Source organism: Poromitra crassiceps (genome assembly GCF_964638095.1).
Source record: "Poromitra crassiceps genome assembly, chromosome: 6".
NCBI classification, from domain to species: Eukaryota; Metazoa; Chordata; class Actinopteri; order Beryciformes; family Melamphaidae; genus Poromitra; species Poromitra crassiceps.
The window spans coordinates 48,148,715-48,158,168 of record NC_139627.1 but is presented as its reverse complement, the minus strand read 5'-3'; the positions used below and the strand labels follow the sequence as shown (position 1 = coordinate 48,158,168).

At 44.7% G+C, this 9,454-nt stretch overlaps 2 pseudogenes across 2 annotated transcripts in view; one reads left to right on the top strand and one right to left on the bottom strand.

The window, feature by feature from the left end:
• LOC310777948 (proteolipid protein 2 pseudogene) overlaps positions 1-5,664 on the top strand; it is an 18,689-nt pseudogene extending 13,025 nt beyond the window's left edge. Inside the window, exon 2 of the transcript in view lies at positions 5,652-5,664. The product of the transcript in view is annotated as a proteolipid protein 2 pseudogene (transcript). The remainder of the gene's footprint in view (positions 1-5,651) is intronic.
• Positions 5,665-6,056: 392 nt separating this feature from the next.
• LOC310777947 (sodium-coupled neutral amino acid symporter 2 pseudogene) lies at positions 6,057-7,658 on the bottom strand (annotated as a pseudogene). Its single transcript has one exon. The product of its transcript is annotated as a sodium-coupled neutral amino acid symporter 2 pseudogene (transcript).
• Between the last annotated feature and the right edge of the window lie 1,796 nt (positions 7,659-9,454).

The following is a 9,454-nucleotide window of genomic DNA, read 5'->3' as shown; positions in this document are numbered from 1 at the left end:
CATACCATTTTGTCACTTTGTAATTTGTGAAGTCAAGTTTTGACGTAAAAAATGTATGATCGTGTTAATTGCTGGTGCAACAAAGCTACACAAATATGCTGTTTTGCAGTAAGTGAGATTATTGGGGTTTTGATTATTTAAAAAAAAGTACAACTTATATTTTTAAATGTTCAATAGGTGCACCTATGCATAGTATTCCCATGATGTCACAAGCATTTTCCCACCAATATGGCGCTACAATACACACAGCTCATTGGCTGTTTGTGTGGTGATAGAATAGAATACTATCCATTGGAAATTAGTACAATGGACCCATTTCACAGCAACCGTTTTGAGGTGGTAAAAGCAGGAAGTAAAGCAGCTGTAACCAATAATGATGCTTCCATTCTGTTTAGGTGTTCCAGCACCAGGTGCCCTCATTAATGATTACACCTGCGTTACTTCCTGCTTTACCACCTCAAAACGGTTGCTGTGAAATGAGCCTATTAAAAGGCGAAAATTCATCTCCTTTGTAACTTTACCCTTTTCACTTTTGAATAGGGCTTGATTGGATGATGTATTCACCTTATGTAGCCCCGCCCACTTGTGTTACAACTTCCTGTTCCAAACTGTTTAACCCCTGCATGCTCAAACCAGAGATCATCTCTGGCCAAAGCTAGTGACTCACTGGAAGCAGGCTGCGGGGGATAAGCTCTGCCACAGGAAGTGTAAACACAACCTACACTTCCTGTTAGTCTCTCAAGCCAGACTGTGTCTTCTACATAAGGTGAATTAGAGCTGGTAATTCAAAAACATCTGGCATGGTAATTACGCTTTACGTTTGGCTTCATCCACTATGTTTATTAAAGATGGCATTGAGTTTAGTGATCGTAACAGTGATGGTGCTGATGAGAATTATGATTTGCATATTGTTTTTCTCCCACTGCAGCCTTTTATGTTTGTTAATAGCGATTAGCCTATGTATTTTGTGGGCGGAGTCGAACTAGTTGCAGCTAAAGTGACAGCTAGCGGTTCAGCTGTCGTAGAAATATGGAAGATCCGGATGCGTTCTCCACGTATTTTAAAGCTTTGCCAGCAACAGACAGGTTACCTTACACAAATAAGCTAACTACTTTTTTTTAAATAGTGATGTTGATCCCATGTATGAATTCCATTCCAAAGCCTTTGCCTTTCCATCAAATCAAATGGCGTCTCATTTCCATTTTGACTTCCCTCTCTCCTCCTTCACAGAGAATGTGTCTCCTTTTCCATGTTGATCATTCCCTTTCTCACCTTTTACTTACCTTGCAGTTCAATTAGAACCTCCTCAGTCTGCCTCCTCCGCTGCCTCTCCTTCCTTCTCTCTCTCCCTGCTCCAGTGATGTGTGCAATGGGATATACAATCCCCATCCCAACTTGGACAAGCAGCATTCCTTCTGTCCCTGTGGTCCACCTCTGGTCCTGTGGTCCACCTCTGGGGGACGTTTGAGCCTGGTCAGCCTTATCCCGCAGACTGGCTTCACTTCAACCTGTATCATAACACTCCTCTCTCTTTACACCCTCTTTACGCCCACATCCTTTCTCATCTGCTGCAGTGAAGCATCAGGGGTGAGGGGAAACTTCCAGGAATGTGTAGTCCGCCCCTGTGGGTGTGATGTACTGCTTAATTGATTGACTTGATGCTTGAAGAGAAGACCTGAGGCTTGACTTGACTTGGGTTCTGTTGACTAATGGGACTTGATTTTGACATGTACTTTGATGACTTGAAAAGGTTTCTTAAGTCTTGAATTGAGAACTTGTGCGTACGTTTGTGCGTGCGTGCGTGCGTGTGTGTGTGTGTGTGTGTGTGTGTGTGTACATGACTTGGATTGAAACTGATCAATTAATCAATCAATCAATTTTATATCAATATTGCAACCACATTGTTTTTTAAACCACGACATTTTAGCTCCTTAAACCATAACACTTGTTTTTATTATTATTTTTAAATGACTGGACTTTTTAAATAGGCACTACATTTTATAAACACTGCTTTGTCTGATGTCTGTTTTTATTGTATGTATTAATGTGACCTATGTGTGTTTCTAATGTGGAAATGTATTCTTGAGCTGCACTTTATGGAGCCTGTCAAAGGAGAATTTCTGTCACTGTGTGACAGACAATAAAGCTATCTTGAATCTTGAATATATCGCCAAATCAGAGTTATCAAAGAGTTATCTCAGGGTGATTAGATTTGTGGGCTAACACGTTAGCCTGTGTTAGCCGTCTTCTTCGTTGGTGTATTTACTGGCTGAAGCTCTGAGGGGCAGGTGCCAGAACGTCATATCTGCCAGATATTTCGTGAAATCTCTACCCATGAGGAGCAGAAGACTGCAGGCATAACATTGGAATGGCTGCACGCAGGCTGGGCTAATTTTTTAAGTTAGGTTACAGACTCGTTGGTAATAAAAAACACTTTGTGCACATTTATTTCTTCCCAAATCTTACGGAATGGACCTTTAACAGCGCACTTATGTTTCCCTCTCGCAGATAGAATTATAGAAAGTCTCGCCACTTGAGACGCAGCTATAGTGTTTGCAGTAACACAAGTGTTCACTTGAGGCCGTAGTGAGTAGGCCTACTTATACCGCCATCCATTTTACATGCCATGAATTTCACATTTAAAAAACAATTCCCATCGCTCCCCACCACCCCTAGTTCCCCTCTTCCATTCTCCTCGCTCTCCTCTCTTCCTCTCATCTCCACCTTTCTTCCTTTGGGGAAATCTCAGTCACTCCATCTATCCATCACGCTGACCAGTGTCACCGTGTCTCCCCCTGCGTAAGCAATAACAGCGCTAACGGCGCTAACACTCGCCAACCAAAGCCCCGCGCTCGTTCAATCACCCCGATACGGATCTGCTTAAAACACCAGCCGTCCAGTGCTCAGCCACATCCATCAGCGCCAGCTTAAGATCAGTGGCAAGTACGGCGCTGATAAGACGTTCTCTGTGGTCAGGGGCCTCTGATGAGGAGCAGAGAAACAGCTGGCTGGATGGCTATCTGGAGCGAAAGTTCAAAAAGAGAAAAAAAAAAATAAGAAGAAAAATAACCCGTGGCAAATGATGAGAACCGTTGATGCTTGTGGTTGCATGCTTGTTTTGGCTGGTGTGGGAGCTGAGCGGAAGGTTCCACGTGACGTGATGGAGGCCGCGGTGGGTTTTGTCGCAGATTGCACAATGTCTCTTGATTGGTTAGTGGACTGAGAGCTAAATTGGATGTGTGCCCTTGTTGCCTGCTGCTGTCTGTGTCTTCTGTGTGCTCTTATTCCCCATGACCATGAGAGTGAACCAGTCACAAGTGTGTTAGCAGCATTAGCATGACCATGACAAGTGAGGGATGGATGGGCTCTCACCTTCAGGACGCCTTGCTTCGGGCCACACTGCTCCCTGGGTTGATTGAGCATCAATGGGTGTCATCCACGCCGTGGAGCCGCGCCCCATCCGGACCCTCCTTGGTGCAGTCCTCTCGGCAGGCAGCATAGAGACACGTGTCATCATTCAGAAACCATGGCCAAAATGGGGGGAAACAAAAACGCCCCCCCCCCCCAAATCCTGGCGTTCTCCTATGTATGTGTTGCACACAAAGATCATATATATACGGAAGATGAACGCTCCAACTTACTTCCTTGACAGCTAGATCCACATTTTTCTTCTCGCCAATTCTCAATGGCTTCCTTGTTTTGCTCGGGAGTACAAAAAAACTTGAATTGGTGATTTTTTTACATTTGTTGTCTGCGCAGCCCACCACATAACATCAGCTTTTAGCTATGTTTAATTCAAGGAAAATGACACTGGTGTTTGGAACTGAATGGAGAGCTTTCCCCCATGATGGGCGTGGCCTATTTCATGCAGTGGTTGCTCTATAGCCAGCTGGCCAGCTGTATCTTTTTTTGTGTGGTGCATTCCTCCACCATGAGCACGGTGGTTGCGTGACGAGACTACAGACGTACACACATAACATGCGTGGTAGTTGCGTGACGAGACTACAGACGTACACACATAACATGCGGGGTAGTTGCGTGACTAGACTACAGACGTACACACATAACATGCGTGGGTTCGGTTCACGCTAAAAAGGCAATAGTTCATCATTAGGGCATTATCCTCCTTTCAGCGGCGCTCCCGCCAAACATTTTTGCACACCTCACTGTCCCATAAAAAAATGACATCCAAACACTTCCTACTTCCTGGCGAAATTATGTAGCTGGCCTGCCCTCTAACATATATACAATTGAGCATGTAGGCAATGTTTGTTTGTTTGTTTGTTTGTTTGTTTGCTTCATGTTCTGTGTTCGGCCACAGCTATGCCATTTTATGTGCGATCGGGCTGCCCTAATTGCCCTAAGGCTGATAGCATTCGTCATTTTCCCCCTTGTCAAATCTGTGATTGGATTAACAGTAGATTACTTTGAGGAAGTTGTGTCCGGTGATACAATAACCCCTTTCAGCATCAGAAATAAATAAATAAATAAATGAATAGGTAATGATGGTTCATTTGCAGAAACAGTTAAATGCCATTCTTAAAATAAATAAACACCTGTTCGATATTCCCTTGAGTGCACATTAAAAAATAACATTTGGGTGATTTACTGTATGTGAAAATTATGAGGTGAAAATGTTTTGATTATGATCGATAATACAAATATGTGTCGGGTTCTCCACACCCGCAAACTGTATAAAGGGAGTGAGAGAGGTAATTGGTTTGATTAATGTAATGGCCAGTCTGGGCTTTAACATAAATCGGACCAATCAGTGTGGGCTGCATAATACTTGTTTTAAGCACGCCCATTATATCCTTTTGCGCAGTTGAGCTGATGGGGACTGGGACTGGCTTGCTGGTAGCTGAGCTGCTGGTCAGACATATATATATAATATAATTTCAACCTCGCCTCTATGGTTTAGCTCTGATATAGACCACGATTAGACCACAATTTTGGGTCTACGTTTAGCCGAGTTTTAGACCATGTTTTTACGACTTCAAAAGATATTTTAAAATGCATACAAACCTGTAAATGTGTAACAAAAGCACTGTATACCCCCGTGTTTACACTATAACTTTTTATTTTTGGTCATACACGGATTCCCAACTGAGCAGACGTATTTAGACCTCATTTCAACCTTGCTTCAACCTTGATTTTGGGTCTACGTTTAGCAGAGTTTTAGACTATATTATGTTTTAAATTCAATATAGTTAAAATGCATCAAACCTGTAAATGTTTAAAGTGCTTCACACCCGTGTTTAATATTTTTTGTCATATGATTATGTCACTGCAACACAGAAAGCACCGATTAAGCTAGCCCAGAATATCACCCTATTTCAATCACAGAGAAAAATACTTTGTCACTGAAATCTCCAAAAGGATAACAAAATGGTTGAGAGCTCAAATCACTTTTTTAATCCATTCTTATCCAAATTCTGAAGCACCTAACAGGAAATGCATGTCTTTGTTGTTGTTGAATATTTGGACACTATATTTGGTTGTGAAATTGTTGTTATCGATGGTCACACTGTGATGTCCACTCCACAAAGACTTTACTTGACGCCCATTTTTTCAATAAAAACACGTTCATGCCATAACTTTACATAATATATATTTGTGTCTCATCATTTAGCCTGTGTTGTGGTGTGCAGGAGCGGCGGGTAAAAGTTATAAAACTAAGCCTGCCCTGAACAAACACATACTGTAGTTCATGTTGTGAACATGATAAATCAGTTCAAGGTGTATTCCAGTGAACAGATAAAGAGTTGCACGGGTTAATGAGTTGCGCTGCCACGCCAGTGATCCGGGTTCAAATCCAGGTTGGGGCAGCATTTTACTTTTACATATAGATGTTTATCAAATGTCTAATAAACGTTTATGTGTAGACTTTGAATAGACGTTGAAATGATGTCTACGCTAATACTAGACATCTACTAAACTTTAACTTTTAAACCTCCAATAGCCTTAATCTAGACTAGACGTCTAGATACAAATAGACGTTGAATAGATGTTTTATAAACGTCTTTTATAAAACGTGAAATTGCTGTTGAATGGTGTTAGCTGGTGCTGGGGACTGGTCTGTTGGTAGTAGATGAGCTGTTGCTACTGGGGACTGGTCTGTTGGTAGTAGATGAGCTGTTGCTAGGCTGATTGTGCATCTTTTCGAGGGTCATGAGAGTCAAGCTGCCGATCATCACAATGAAGCCGCAGATGAGGAAGATGGTGGCCATGATCTTTTGCACAGACTTCATGGACTCCTTCTTGACCAGTTTGAGGTATAAAGCCGAGGGCATGATGAAGATGAGCATGGCGGAGCAGGAGGCACCGATGAATCCAAAGATGTCTCTGATATCGCGAACTGTGATCACCAAAATGTTGGCGATGCCTAGCAGAACCACGGTGATGGCGAAGTGCTGGACCCAGCTGAAGCTGTTGGAGCCGCACAGGAACTGGTTGAGCGAGGCACGGATGGGGAACAGCACCACGGGCACAGTGAGGGTGACGGCAGCCAGCACAGCCATGCGCACCAGCAGCAGCACCAGATCCGAGTCCTTGGAGTAAGTCTTGAGCAGCTCATCAGACACATGTACATAGAACGTTAAGTATCCAAAGAGAGCAGCCAGCAGGTACATGATGAACACGCTCAGGAAGGAGACGTTGGCCACGCTCTGCATCTTCTTACGGGAACGGTCTCTCAGCTCCACGTACAAGGGCAGGATGTTGGGGTGGCAGAGGAAGGCAAAGGTCATGATGGGAATGGCATACGCGGTCTGAGCATTGAAGACAAAGTATTTGGGCGTGCAGATGTCGTCGCGTGCCGATGTCGTCGAGTTATCTGTCCTCTGTCCCGGCAGAGGACACGGTATCTCGAACTTCTTGTATATCACCACGATCACGAAAAACACCTCGCAGAGCAGGGAAAAGCCACTCGTGTACCCCATGTAACCTAGGTTCCCGAGGAGTGAGATCGGCAGGATAATGATGACAGACACAAGACAGACCAGATAAACTCCTTCAGTGTACCATTCTCTGTGGCTTTCTGGATAAATGGCCTGAATGACCAAGGGCAGCTCATATTTGATGATGAAGAGGTAGGTTGACATGTTGCCGATGTTCTGCATGGTGATGGTGCAGGTGGTGATGAATTTCCCCAGCATCCCGAAGCCTTTGTAACCCAGCTGCTCGTAAACTAGTGACCTCGCTTCATTGGCCGTCTTCAGCAGCAGGTGGACAGAGTATGAGGAGAAGATGGTGACGACTACGAGGAGAATCACGAACAGGCCGATGCCGGTGTGGGCCATGGCATACGACAGACCCAGGATCCCGCTGCCCATGATGGTGTTGCTGAGGTTGAAGACGGTTATGCCGAAGGGGGCATTGCCCGGGGGATTGCCCGTCTCATAATTCTTGCTCAGTTGGTTTTCAGAGAGGAAGTTCTGGCTCTCTGCCTCCCCCTGGTGATATTGCATCTCAGACCTCTTGCTCAGTTGGTATTCAGAGAGGGCGTTCTGGCTCTCTGCCTCCCCCTGGTGGTCGGGGTATAAGCTGCTTTCCGTGCGGTTCTTGAGAAAGTCCTGGTAGCTGTACGAGCTGATGCTGTATTTATCGAGAGAGATGTATTCGGCGCTGTTGGAGCTGAGGCTGCCGTCTTCACTCATGTTAGTTTTAGCACTTGGTGGTTTCATGCTACAGATTTATAAGCACAGCTGGGAAGAATGTATGACTGATGATGTCACTGATGGTGATGTTATCAGTCAGTGATTTAATCAGTGATGTCACTCTCGCAATTGTGATGTCACTGATGATGTCAAGTGCCTATTGTGCACCATCAGCGTAATTTAATCAGTGATCCTCAAGTTGCCAATGATGTCACACCGATGACATCACTAATGACATCATCACTGATGAAGTGCAATTGCTCGAGTGACATCACTGATGACATCACTCACTGATAACATAATCACTGATGACCCACTGAAATGTCATAGGCATTGTGACATCAGTGATTTCATAATCGTTCCCTGCAGAGGCATTTTTAGAAAGAAAGTGGCCAGCTAGGTCACTGATGTCACACTGATGACACATGAGAAAATACATTAAAACAACTCGCACACTGCAAGGGCTCCAGTGAATCATTTGTATTGCACCGTTGGTAACGTTTCAAGCAGACTGCTCTTCATCAGACCAAGTCTGCTCGAAACGTTACCAACGGTGCAGTAAAAATAATTCACTGGAGCCCTTGCAGTGTGCGAGCTGTTTTATTTATCTTCTCACTGTTCCAGCCTCTCTCCAGCTCTGCACCTGCCGGATTCGACCTGGATGTGTGTGTTTTTAACTTTTCACACTGATGACACATCCTGGTTTTAAAAGTCAAGGCTCTTCGCCGAAACGCGTAAGCGTTTTGTTTTTGTGATGTGAGCCAAATAAATCAGGTGAAATGTGAGTATTTTGTCCTCCTTGACTTTGAAGACTGGGATGTGCCCTTTCATCTTTTTTGAACATGTTTTGGATTTTGGGTTTAGCACTCCACTGAGAGTCATAGACATTGTGACATCATCAGTGAGGTCATAAATCCTTCCCTGCTGAGTGAGGTCTTAAATTGGACGACTCTTGCTCATGCCTGCGCAACAACATACTGTAGACTCTACAGTACAATAAGAGCTTCTTATGCTTATTATTATGGTTGCCTCTGCCATGACTGTACTGTATGTTTTCAGTGCCCTTTAGAAGGATCGCGGAAATACTACTGGGCCGATTTTCATGAAACTTTATGGAAGGGTGGTGTAGGATGGGCCAAGGAAGAAGCCCTTAAAGTTTGGAGCAGACCGTCCACTGGCAAAGAGCTCAAACTCCTCATCATCTCCAAATATCACCGCTGTGATTTCCCTCCATAATCCACCTCTTCCTCCAAATGTGCATAGAAGACTGGACTACTGGCATGCACTCTCTGGTCCAGGAGTTGTTAGTGATATGGATAGGTCTTTCTCATTTGGGAGAGGTCAGTGTTGAAAAGTTTGTACCATTTGGAGAGTATTTAGGTGTTCTGGGTTTGATTATTCTGCTGTGTGGATGGTTGCAGGTTGCCTTGTTTTAGGTTGATCTTCTGTGTTATGGCTGATTGGGGTTGTAGGTGTGTGTGTGTGTGTGTGTGTGTGTGTGTGTGTGTGTGTGTATGTGTGCGTGCGTGCGTGCATGCGTGCGTGCGTGCGTGTATGGGGGGTGGTTTGTGCCATTGACATGCATGCGCGCGCGTACGATGTGTCTGTGTGTCGTGTGTTTGGATTATGGCATGACACACAGATACATCATGCGTGCGCAGTCAATGGCACAAACCACCCCCCATATGCGTGCGTGCGTGCGTGCGTGCGTGCGTGTGTGCGTGCGTGCGTGCGTGCGTGCGTGCGTACGTGTGTGTGTGTGTGTGTGTGTGTGCGTGCATGCGTGCGTGCGTGCG